Source organism: Triticum dicoccoides, chromosome 6B (genome assembly GCF_002162155.2).
Source record: "Triticum dicoccoides isolate Atlit2015 ecotype Zavitan chromosome 6B, WEW_v2.0, whole genome shotgun sequence".
In the NCBI taxonomy this organism is placed as follows: domain Eukaryota; kingdom Viridiplantae; phylum Streptophyta; class Magnoliopsida; order Poales; family Poaceae; genus Triticum; species Triticum dicoccoides.
The window spans coordinates 707183646-707197152 of NC_041391.1; positions in this window are offsets into that span (position 1 = coordinate 707183646).

Consider the following 13507-nt stretch of genomic DNA (forward strand, 5'->3'; position numbering starts at 1 on the left):
GCCTCCAGATCGTTCTTCTTCCCCACCAGTTCACCAGCCTTGTCATTCAGAGCTATCTTATCATTCTTCAGATGGCTGACTTCCTTGTTGGCCGCGTCGAGAGCAGCTTTCAGATTGGCGTTCTCCTCTTCAAGTTTGCCGACTGAAGCCATTTTTTCTTCCGCAAGCTTCGTTTTGTCCAAAGCTGCCTTCTGCGCCTCGGCAAGGTCGTGGTCCTTCTTTTTCAGAGCCTCCTTCATTTTATCTGCAAAATGACAATGAGATCAGAATCAAGAATGGGCAGAAAGATAAGCACAGTCGATAAGTTCTCACCAATCATACCTTTTGCTTCGTCCTTCACCTTCTGAAAGTTCTCTTGAACAAGCTTCAAGTCAAGGTCGAGCTGGATATGTTTGTTTTCCAACTCAGTATAGCGAGCCACAAGCTCGCAAGATTTCTGCGAAAGGTCAGTCGACAGACATCAAAGATATGTTGCTTCCGAGTGACTAAGAGAAAAACCGTAACATTTCTAAGACTACAGCCGAATCAAAATATTCAACAGTAGTCTTGGGGACTACACCCAGTGGGTGCACTCAGCGTGCCCCCACTGGTTCTACCGACTTGGTCCGATCAGTCGGCCGAAAGAGACAAAGAGTTTATGATCCCAAAATTATAGCCCTATAGCTAACTGCCAGCAGTTAGTCTTGGTCTCATCATGATCTACCAAAAAAACACAGGTTCTTCAGACTATAGTCGACTGCTAGTAGTCCACCGTAGTCTCGGGGAGTACACCCAGTGGGTGCACTCAGCGTGCCCCCACCGGTTCCAAGATTCCATTCGACATGGTCCGACCAGACCGAGTGAAGAAGTTAGAATGAAGAAATTCAAAAAACAAAGACTACAGTCAACTGCCAGCAGTCCACCATAGTCTCAGGGACTACACCCAGTGGGTGCACTCAGCGTGCCCCCACCAATTCAAATATTCAATCGACACACCCAGTGGGTGTACAGATACAAAGATCTTCGGAAAGAAAGTCTTCAGATAGCATATCCTAACAGAACAAGCGGTGACCAACTAACCTGGACGTTGCTCTGAAGGGCTGAGCTAGCATCATAGGCCGCTTGGCTGGCTTCCCGGATCGCCTTCACCTGCTCCATCATGATCCCCGCCTGGCGTATAGCCTCCTTAGCAGCACCCGCTTGGTCCTCTGGGACGTGGTGTGTGGCGAAAAGGGAGGGCGGATCAGCAGTCGACGTCGAAGGCCGGACACTCGTCAGCGGCACAGCGAAGGACACGTAATGTCGAGTGCCGTCGCCACCCTCTTGAACCGATGCCTCAGGCACTGATGCAACCTGAGTGGTCTTGCCAGCCGACGCCTTTTTATTCCTCCTCGCTGAGGGAGTTCCGGACTAGGGGGTGTCCGGATAGCCGAACTATCATCATCGGCCGGACTCCAAGACTATGAAGATACAAGATTGAAGACTTCGTCCCGTGTCCGGATGGGACTTTCCTTGGCGTGGAAGGCAAGCTTGGCGATACGGATATGTAGATTTCCTACCTTTGTAACCGACTTTGTGTAACCCTAGCCCTCTCCGGTGTCTATATAAACCGGATGGCTGTAGTCCATAGGACGAACAACAATCATACCATAGGCTAGCTTCTAGGGTTCAGCCTCCTTGATCTCGTGGTAGATCCACTCTTGTAACACACATCATCAATATTAATCAAGCAGGACGTAGGGTTTTACCTCCATCAAGAGGGCCCGAACCTGGGTAAAACATCGTGTCCCTTGTCTCCCGTTACCATCCGCCTAGACGCACAGTTCGGGACCCCCTACCCGAGATCCGCCGGTTTTGACACCGACATTGGTGCTTTCATTGAGAGTTCCTCTGTGTCGTCGCCGATAGGCTCGATGGCTTCTTCAATCATCATCAACGACGCAGTCCAGGGTGAGATCTTCCTCCCCGGACAAATCTTCGTATTCGGCGGCTTTGCACTGCGGGACAATTCGCTTGGCCAACTGGAGCAGATCGAAAGCTATGCCCCTGGCCGTCAGGTCAGATTTGGAAGTTTGAACTTCACGGCTGACATCCACGGGGACTTGACCCTCGATGGTTTCGAGCCACAGCCGAGCATGCCGCACTGTCACGGCTAGCACGATTTAGCTCTGCAGCCGGATAGTACCCTGGAGGCCGCACTCGAAACCGCTCCGATCTTCGATTCGGAGCTAGCTGCGCAGATCGAGGACGGATGCCTAGACACCACCTCGGAGGCTGCAACCTCTACGGCGATAGAGCCGAACACTAACTTTGTCCCTCATAAAGCTCGTGACTCCGAGGTGCCGGACTCCTCGCCGGACTCCGAACCTCCCGTGCCCCCCCTATCGAATCTGATTGGGCGCCGATCATGGAGTTCACCGTGGCGGACATCTTTCAACACTCACCTTTCGGCAACATCTTGAGTTCGCTAAAGTATCTCTCATTATCAGGAGAGCCCTGGCCAGACTGCGGTCAGGACCGTTGGGATGCGGACGACGAAGAAATTCAAAGCCCACCCACCACCCACTTGATAGCCGCTATCGATGATTTAACCGACATGCTAGACTACGACTCCGAGGACATCGACGGTATGGACGACGATGCCGGAGACAACCAAGAACCAGCGCCTATGGGGCACTGGATAGCCACCTCATCATATGACATATACATGGTGGATATCCCAAAAGATGGTAATGGCGAAGGAACAGAGGAGGATGACCCCTCCAAAAAGCAGCCCAAGCGCCGGCGTCAGCGGCGCCGCTCTAAATCCCGCCACAGCAAGAATGAAGACTCCGGCACCGGAGACAATAATACACCGGACAGTGCCGAAGACAACCCACTCCAGCAAGATGCAGCGCAGGAGGACGGAGACGCCAGCCCTTATGAAGGAGCGGTAGAAGAAGAGGCAGAGGATTATACGCCTCCCTCCGGAGACGAAGCGAGCCTCGACGATGACGAATTCGTCGTGCCTAAGGATCCTGTCGAACAAGAGCATTTTAAACGCAGGCTTATGGCCACGGCAAACAGCCTCAAGAAAAAGCAGCAACGGCTTAGAGCTAATCAGGATCTGCTAGCCGACAGATGGACTAAAGTCCTCGCGGCCAAAGAGCATGAGCTCGAACGCCCCTCCAAAAGCTACCCTAAACGCAAGCTGCTCCCCCGATTAGAGGAGGAGGCTTACGAACCCGCATCACCAAGAGACAATACGGCTGACCGACCACCCCGTGGTCGCGACAGAGAGGCCTCTAGGCCCTTCACTAGACCCGTACCCCGGCATCGCTCGAAAAGCACGCGGCCACAGGGGAACACTCCGGACTTGCGAGATATATTGGAGGATAAGGCAAGACAATCAAGATCGATCTATGGATCACGTGGGCGTCCCATGATACATGACGACAACCGTCGCGCCGGACACGGTAAGTCCATCCGGGCCGAACAAAATAGACCAAGCTCCCTTGAGCTTCGTCGTGATATCGCCCAGTACAGAGGCGCCGCACACCCACTATGCTTCACAGATGAAGTAATGGATCATCAAATCCCCGAAGGGTTTAAACCCGTCAATATAGAATCTTATGATGGCACAACAAACCCCGCGGTTTGGATCGAAGACTATCTCCTTCACATCCACATGGCCCGCGGTCACGATCTTCACGCCATCAAATACCTCCCCCTCAAGCTTAAAGGACCAGCCTGGCATTGGCTCAACAGCTTGCCAGCAGAGTCAATCGGGAGTTGGGAGGACCTGGAAGCCGCATTCCTCGATAACTTCCAGGGCACTTATGTGCGACCACCAGACGCTGATGACCTAAGCCACATAACTCAGCAGCCAAACGAATCGGCCAGACAATTCTGGACACGGTTCTTAATCAAGAAAAACCAAATCGTCGACTGTCCGGATGCGGAGGCTCTCGCGGCCTTCAAGCATAACATCCGCGACGAGTGGCTTGCCCGGCACCTGGGACAGGAAAAGCCGAAATCCATGGCAGCCCTCACATCACTCATGACCCGCTTCTGCGCGGGTGAGGACAGTTGGCTAGCACGCAGCAACAACCTCAGCAAAAATTCTGGCAGTACGGATTTCAAGGACCGAAATGGCAGGCAGTGTTGTAACAAAAACAAACGCCGCATTAACGGCGACAATAGTGAGGATACGGCAGTCAACACCGGATTCAGAGGCTCTAAACCCGGTCAGCGGAAAAAGCCATTCAAACGAACTACTCCGGGTCCGTCCAATTTGGACCGAATACTCGACCGCTTGTGCCAGATACACGGCACCCCCGAAAAGCTAGCTAACCATACCAACAGGGACTGTTGGGTGTTCAAGCAGGCAGGCAAGTTAATTGCCGAAAACAATGACAAGGAGCTGCATAGCGACGACGAGGAAGAGACCCGACCGCCGAACAATAGAGGACAGAAGGGTTTCCCCCCACAGGTGCGGACGGTGAACATGATATACGCAACGCACATACCCAAAAGGGAGCGGAAGCGTGCACTCAGGGATGTCTACGCGATGGAGCCAGTTGCCCCGAAGTTCAATCCATGGTCCTCCTGCCCGATCACTTTTGACCGAAGGGACCACCCCACCAGTATCCGCCACGGCAGATTCGCCGCATTGATCTTAGACCCAATCGTCGATGGATTTCACCTAACAAGAGTCCTAATGGACGGCCGCAGTAGCCTGAACCTGCTTTACCAGGATACAGTGCGCAAAATGGGCATAGACCCCTCAAGGATTAAACCTACCAAAACGACCTTTAAAGGCGTCATACCAGGCGTAGAAGCCAATTGTACAGGCTCAATTACACTAGAAGTGGTCTTCAGATCCCCGGATAACTTCCGAAGCGAGGAGTTAATCTTTGACATAGTCCCGTTCCGCAGCGGCTATCATGCCTTGCTCGGACGTACCGTGTTTGCAAAGTTCAACGCGGTGCCGCACTATGCATACCTCAAGCTCAAGATGCCAGGCCCTCGAGGAGTCATCACGGTCAATGGAAACACTGAACGTTCTCTCCGCACGGAGGAACATACAACGGCTCTCGCGGAAAAAGTGCAATGCAGCCTCTTAAGGCAATTCTCGAGTCCGGCCGTTAAGCGGCCGGACACAGCTAAGCGCGCCCAGAGTAACTTACAACAAGACCACCTGGCACGTTCCGAGCACGCGTAGAAGTGCGGCCCCAACCCCAGCTCCTGCGAAACGTCAAAGCAGGTCCTTCGCGTACACCATTACGCTCTGAAGATACCATGGGCATGGGGAGAGGGGCACGACCACGATAAACCCAGACTGCGGCTCAACCACACCAGGGGCTCTCAAGTGTGTCGTTCTTTTTTCTTTTCTTTTTTATTTTTTACCCACAGGACTCCGTTTGTCAGAGGCCCTGTCCGGCAGTAGACCTGCCGAACTCACGATGCAACAACCAGGGAAGGATAAAGGCTACAACGAATATATAGGTGGTCTCCATTACGAGCATTTTTATACACCAATATGCAGCCTACCCCTGGAGGGGGACATGTTTAACAGTCCCATACCTTGCTTATCGCACTATTTGTATCGTTCTGCATTCGTAGCAGCACTTATTGAATAAAACAATGCAACACCTTTTTGCTTAGAATTGCATTTCTTTTTCATACATATGTTCATTCACGACATGTTGCATCCGTACACTTTGGTACGGCTAATATACACCAGGGGCTTATGTTTCCCGCATTATGGTGTGATGAGTCTGAACACTTTCACAAGTGCGGCACCCCGAACTTATAGCACTATATGCATCGGCTCTGAATCATGTCTTGGGTCAATAGTTGGGTTTGCCCAGCTCCCATGTTTTGGTACCTTACGTTCCGTTATATCGGCTAAGGTAGCACTAGGAGAACCACTGCGATTGTGCCCCAGTTGAGCTGGGTTAACGCCTCAGTGGAGAAAGCTAAAACTGACCGTCATGATGAGGCAAGAGCCGGTCGCTGTTCGAGAGGTTTTCTGCGAGTCCTTAAAGACTTATGCCGCTTAGAGCGAGGAGCCGGATACTGTCCGGCCAAGGCGTGGATAGCGCCCCAAATTCGGCCTTCCGAAGACTAGGGGCTTCGCCAAAATTTAAAATTATAGAATTCTATGGCTAAGTGAGAGTGTTCAAGCATTATAAGTCCGGTTGCCTTGTTCGCTGTGTTGAACGCCTCCCTAGATGGACCCAAATATGGGAACAAGAGCGCTCAAATTTATCCCGAACACCCCAGCACTCGTGGCATGGGGGCTGAAGCCGACGACTTGCCATCTCTCAGATTTGATAAACAGCCGCACAAAAGGTAATATTTTAAATTAACAAGCGTTGCTTAGCGCATATGAACTAAGTTTTCAGCGCACAAGATAACAAAATGCGAGTCTACTCAAATATTACATTTTTGGAGCACTCACCCGCAATAGTGCGGGCGCCCTTCAGCACACTCTTATAATACATCTCGGGCGTGCGATGCTCCTTGCCCTCTGGTGGCGGGTCCGTCACGAGCTTCTGGGCATCCATCTTGCCCCAGTGCACCTTTGCGTAGGCAAGGGCCCGACGGGCACCCTCAATACAAGCGGAATGCTTGATGACTTCAACCCACGGGCACGCATCCACCAGCCGCCGCACCAGGCCGAAGTAGCTCCCAGGCATGGCCTCCTTAGGCCACAGCCGAACTATGAGGCCCTTCGTGGCCTGTTCGGCCGCCTTGTGGAGCTCGACCAGCTGCTTCAGCTGGTCGCTAAGGGGCACCGGATGTCCGGCCTCAGCATACTGAGACCAGAAGACCTTCTCCGTCGAGCTCCCCTCCTCGGCCCGGTAGAATGCGGCAGCATCGGACACGCTGCACGGAAGATCTGCGAATGCTCCTGGAGAGCTCCGAATTCGGGTAAGCAACAGGTAATTAACACTCACATGCTTACTTTGCATGAAAAATGCCTTACCCACTGCTATTTTCTTCACCGCCTCAATCTCCTGGAGGGCCTTGTAGGCTTCGGCCTTAGCGGCTTTGGCACTCTCAAGAGCCGTTGCAAGCTCAGACTCTCGAGCCTTCGAGTCACGCTCCAAGCTCTCATGTTTTTTCACGAGATCCTGGAGCTCTTGCTGTACCTCCGCCACCCGCGCCTCCTGCTTCTCTCGCTTGGTGCGCTCCACGGCCGCATTGCGTTCGGCCGTGGCCACCGCCTCCTTCAGGGTCGCCACCTCGTTAGTGGCCCCTACAATACCCACGTTATCCTTGTCATTTTTTCTTGCAACCAAATCCTTTTCTGTAAGGTACAATTTTCATAAGGTATTACTCACCTTCTTTTTCCTCGAGCTGCTTCTTGGCATGGCCGAACTCATTCTCGGACCGCTCAAGGTTTTCCTTCAAAGTATTGACCTCCGCAGTCAGTGCGGCGGAGGTCAGCAGCACAGCCCGCAATCCCATATTGACATATTTTTTATGACTCCTGCGTTTATCTTTCTAAAGATCCTCAGTCCGGCTTTTCTTTCTGAACACCGAACCGAGCATCAGGGGCTACTGTCTATGCGGTACCATTTTACATATATTGAAATTCTTACCTCAAAGCCTGTTAGAAGGCTGCTGCAGGCTTCGGTCAGCCCGCTCTTGGCGAGCTGAACCTTCTGAATCACCGCACTCATAACAGTGCGGTGTTCCTCTTCGATGGAGGCGCCGTTGAGCGCCTCCAGCAAATTATCCGGCACCTCCGGTTGGACGGAGGCAGCCGGCGTCGCGGTCTTGCCCTTCTTATGAAGGGGTCGCCCGCCGGACTCCGGAGCCACTGTGGCCTCCGGGGCTGAGTCCGGTGCAAAGTCCGGGAGGTTGTCCTGTGACACCTCTGGGGCCTCCTCCCCCTGGTGGGTCCATTCCTGGGATCCCACCTCGGCGTCGTCCGCGGCACAGGGGGTGGAGGCAGTCAGAAGGGAATCCATATCCGACGCACCCAAGGACCCGCTCGACGAAGCGGGAAGATCATCCTTGGGCGGACTGCAGGGTTGTATGCGGCATTAGAAAGACATTATGTGGCGAAAAGAAAAAACCTTGAAGTTATTCGGGAATCCGGATACTTACGATCTCGCCAGGGGCTTGGCCCTTGGAGGCCAGTCCTCGTCGTCGTCACTGGCGTTGGCGGAGCAGTCCGGGGGAAGAGTTTTTCCCTTCTTGGACCCTTCGGCCTCCCTTGTTGGGGAGGCCTTCCTTTTCTTCCCTCCCCCCGCTGGGGGAGAGGCTTTCTTCTTCTCCTCCTCGCCTTGGTGGGAGGAGTCGGCCTCGGATTCATCATCTGATAGCACCTGAAAACGGGAACTCTTCTGAGTCCCCGTGACCTTCTTCTTGGCCTTCTTCTCCGGCACCACGTGGGGTGCCGAAGCCAGCAACCCCGTTAGGCGGGCGTCCACTGGGTCCTCTGGCAATGGGGCCGGACAGATAGTTCGTTCGGCCTTCGCCAGCCAGTCCTGTCAAAGGTAAAGGGAGTTTAGATCCCGCATAGAGTCAAACTATGGAAAACAAGTGGCAAAATCACTTACCTCATCAGTCGGACGCTGCGAGCGGAATCCGTGATCTTCGGTAGCGGATGCGGGAGCTTTGGCGCCCTTGAAATAGCACCTTCCAGACATCTTCGTACATGGTGTCGAAGAGCCCGCTCAGGGTCTGGTGCTGCGCCGGATCTAACTCCCACATGTTGAAACCCCGTCGTTGGCACGGGAGAATCCGGCGGATGAGCATGACCTGGACTACGTTGACAAGCTTGAGCTTCTTGTCCACCAACTTCTGGATACAGGCTTGGAGTCCGGTCAGCTCCTCCGAATCCCCCCAGATCAGGACACTCTCTTTCCAGGAGGTGAGCCGTGTAGGGATGCCGGATCTGAATTCGGGGGCCGCTGCCCAATCAGGGTCACGCGGCTCGGTGATGTAGAACCACCCCGATTGCCACCCTTTGATGGTTTCCACAAAAGTGCCCTCCAGCCACGTAACGTGGGACATCCTGCCCACCATGGCGCCTCCGCACTCCGCTTGGGTGCTCTTCACAACCTTCGGCTTGACACTGAAGGTCTTGAGCCATAAGCCGAAGTGGGGCTGGATGCAGAGGAAGGCCTCGCACACGACGATAAACGCCGAGATGTTGAGGATGAAATTCAGGGCCAGATCATGGAAATCCAGGCCGTAGTAGAACATGAGCCCCCGGACAAAGGGATGAAGTGGGAAGCCCAGTCCGTGGAGGAAATGGGGAAGAAACACTACCCTCTCATGGGGCCTGGGGTTGGGGATGAGCTCTCCCTCATTGGGGAGCTGGTGCGCGATGTCGCTGGACAAGTATCCGGCGTTGCGCAGCTTCTGGATCTGCCCCTCCGTGACGGAGGAGGCCATCCACTTGCCTCCCGCTCCGGACATAGTTGGAGAAGGTCGAGGTGAGAAGTGCGTACATGGGCGCTGGAGCTCGAGTTCACGGAGATGGATAAGCCAAGGAGGAAGAAGGCGCAGGTAAAAGGGTTGGATCTTTATCCCCTTATATGGGCGGACAAAAAACATGTGTCCCCACCGGCCTGGTAAAACTCGCTTATCTCCCAAGCGTCACAATCAATGGCGCGGTTGGGTTACCCACGTCCGTATTGATGGGAATCCCGGAATAAGGGGAACACGATCTCTGCTTCGACAAGACGTGCCAAGGAAACCGCCTCGCTAAACGCGCTGAGGTGGAACAATAAAAACAATTCGAGTAAAGGCTTGGAAGTGGTGTGACGTCACGCCACAGAATACGTCAGCAGATTGATCTTGTGTAATATACTTCTCTCTACGGTGGTATGTGGAATTTATTTTTGCAAAGCCGGACACTATCCTGGTGTTCACAATCTTCTATAAATCATTCGGAGGAGGAACCCGCCTTGCAATGCCGAAGACAATATGCGCGCCGGACTCGTCGTCATTGAAGCCTGGTTCAGGGGCTACTGAGGGAGTTCCGGACTAGGGGGTGTCCGGATAGCCGAACTATCATCATCGGCCGGACTCCAAGACTATGAAGATACAAGATTGAAGACTTCGTCCCGTGTCCGGATGGGACTTTCCTTGGCATGGAAGGCAAGCTTGGCGATACGGATATGTAGATTTCCTACCTTTGTAACCGACTTTGTGTAACCCTAGCCCTCTCCGGTGTCTATATAAACCGGATGGTTGTAGTCCATAGGACGAACAACAATCATACCATAGGCTAGCTTCTAGGGTTCAGCCTCCTTGATCTCGTGGTAGATCCACTCTTGTAACACACATCATCAATATTAATCAAGCAGGACGTAGGGTTTTACCTCCATCAAGAGGGCCCGAACCTGGGTAAAACATTGTGTCCCTTGTCTCCCGTTACCATCCGCCTAGACGCACAGTTCGGGACCCCCTACCCGAGATCCTCCGGTTTTGACACCGACACTCGCCCTTAGTGGCACCTCGTCGTCATCATCAGGGAGATCAATGACATGAGGAGGAGCTACAGGAAAAATCCAAAGTTAGAAACATAAATCCAATCGACCAAAAGTGAAACTACATAAATCATACCAAGGTTGGAAGTGACAGCGTCTTCCATTTCCTGGTCTTCGTTCCTGGTGGAGGTCTCGGCGGTAGCAGCACTGCAGATTTCAGAAACCAGTCGGTTAATCAATGAGTCGACCAAGAGTTCGTTCGTGCTAAATGAGAAGACACAAGTTCTGCTGTTACCTGGAAATGGTGGGAATGGCCATTCTCATCTTGGGCAAGGCCTTTGGCGGCTTTGATGGCGCCGCTCGTGGATGCTTCGGCGCTTTTTCAGTCGGTGCCGGAGAAGCCGCCCGAGGGTGCTTTGACGATTGCCCAACGGGCGCAATCGCTTTTGAAAGGATCGATATGGTTGACTAGAGGGGGGGTGAATAGGCAACTAACAATTTTTAAGGTTTTCTTTAACAATTTAAACCTTGCAACAAAGTAGGTTGTCTAGATATGCAACTATGTGGACAACCTATATGATGCAAAGACAACTAGCACACAAGCAAGCAATAGATACAACACAAGTAAGCTTGCAAAAGTAAAGGCACGAAATAACCAAGAGTGGAGCCGGTGGAGACGAGGATGTGTTACCGGAGTTCCTTCCTTTTAAGGGGAAGTACGTCTCCGTTAGAGCGGTGTGGAGGCACAATGGTCCCCAAGAAGCCACTAGGGCCACCGTAATCTCCTCACACCCTCACACAATGCGAGATGCCGTGATTCCACTATTGGTGCCCTTGAAGGCGGCGACCGAACCTTTACAAACAAGGTTGGGGCAATCTCCACAACACTTGGAGGCTCTCAACGACACCACGAAGCTTCACCACAATGGAGTATGGCTTCGAGGTGACCTCAACCGTCTAGGGTGCTCAAACACCCAAGAGTAACAAGATCCGCTAGGGATTAGTGGGGGGAATCGAATATCTCTTGGTGGAAGTGTAGATCAGGGCCTTGTCACCCAATCCCGAGCAAATCAACAAGTTTGATTGGCTAGGGAGAGAGATCAGCCAAAAATGAAGCTTGGAGCAACAATGGAGTTTAGGGTTGGAAGAGGTAAGTCTTCTTGGAGAAGAAGACCCCTTTTATAGTGGGGGGACAATTCCAACCGTTGCCCACCACTCAGTCCGCAGCCCACGGAACTACCGCTCCACAGGCGCGGTACTACCGCACTGGCTTACAGTACTACCACGGTGGACCACGGTACTACCGTGAGCACGGCAGAGACCTGACGAGGCAAAAGGAGCACCGACAAGACGTGGTAGATCCGCAGGAGCGGTACTACCGCGGCCCCATGTGGTACTTCTACAAGGCAGACACGGGCCAGGCCTGGTAGGCACAGATGTAAAAAATTACATCGGTGACTACCTCCGCTGAGAAAATGTCATGCAAAAACCCGACACGGAACTACCGCGATCGAGGGTGCGGTACTACCATGAAGGGTGCGGATGTAAAAAATTACATCCGCCCCTACCTCTGCTCCTGCTCCGGAACCTGGCCTGGTGCCACGGTACTACCGCGCCTCAGCACGGTACTACCGCTGGGAGCGCGGATGTAAAAAATTACATCTGCGCCAACCACCGATTGAGAGCGGAGCCAGACCAGAGCTCGCGGTACTACCGCTCGGAAGAGCGGTACTACCGTGGGAGCTTACGGTACTACCGTGCCGGAGCCCGGTACTACCGCTGGCTCCTGCGGTAGTACCGCTCAAAAGAGCAGTACTACCGCTAGCCTGAGAAGAGCAAGACTGAGGCCTTCATTTCGCAGAGACACGGTGAGACGGAGGAACACTCCGAGGAGCTCGAGGAAAGGCGGTGCAGAAGGGAATGTGTACATGAGATTCCACCCAAACCTTTCCAAAGCGAACCCCCTCTTAATAGTACGGCTTTCCTACGACTCAACTCCACCGAACCAAACCGTAGAGAAAGGCCATCTTCTATAATTTCCGAGGGGCATCAAATTGTCTTGTGTTTAGTCGTGATATATCTGAAAAGCTCAATACACACGATTAGTCCGCAAAGGCATTGTCATCAATCACCAAAACTACATAGGGACAATAATGCCCTTACAATCTCCCCCTTTTTGGTGGATTGATGACAATACGGGATTTGCACAAATGAAATGAATATAGCACAGGCAAACCCCACAACTTCTAAAATATAGGTGAGCTCCCCCTAGATTCGTGCTAGAGGGTAAAGTGCTTTGGACTGCACAGCACGAATACTAGGAGTACCACTCCCCCTATATTTTAGAAACAAAGCATATCTTGCAATAGAGAGTCTGACACTAGATGATATGAGCATAATATGAATAGCATGATAAGCACAAGCTCAATAAGGAGATAACGAGAGAGTGCATATGTCTTACACCATATGATAGACTTAGTCTCACGAGCACAACCAAACCAAAGCAAGCAGGTTCAACAACGGAAAGCAAAGCAAACGACAAAACACACAACATGCACGCAAACCCTACACTCTCTCCCCCTTTGGCATCGAGACACCAAAAAGGCAGTGAGGTCACCTACAACACATGTGGTAGCTCAGGCGGAAAACGACTCATCATCGCCAGACTCCGCAGCAGGAACATACTCCTCCTCTGAATCGGTCCAATGGTAGCTCTGCTTCGCCATCCAGGCAGTCTCTGGGGTGATGTGCTTCTCAGAGCCGCTTGCCACGTCCTCCCCGCAAGCTCTCAAGATCCCGATGTCGCGACGGCGACTCTCCTTCTGAGCAACATGGGCCTTGTACTGCCCCTGAACCTGTAAGCAGAACAACCTCTTCATCTTGTCCTTCAGCTTCTTTGCCCAAGAAGGCTCAACAGAGGGAGGCGTGAATGCAGAACGATCCTCAGCAGCGTCTTCCTCCTCATCAACAGCCATCTTGGTAGCCTCTGCAGCAGTGGTGGTGTTAGCCCATTGGGGCTTGATGCGAAGCTTGATGGGCTCATGACGAATCCAGCCTGGAGCTTCAAACTCCTCATTGGGAAGGAGCTT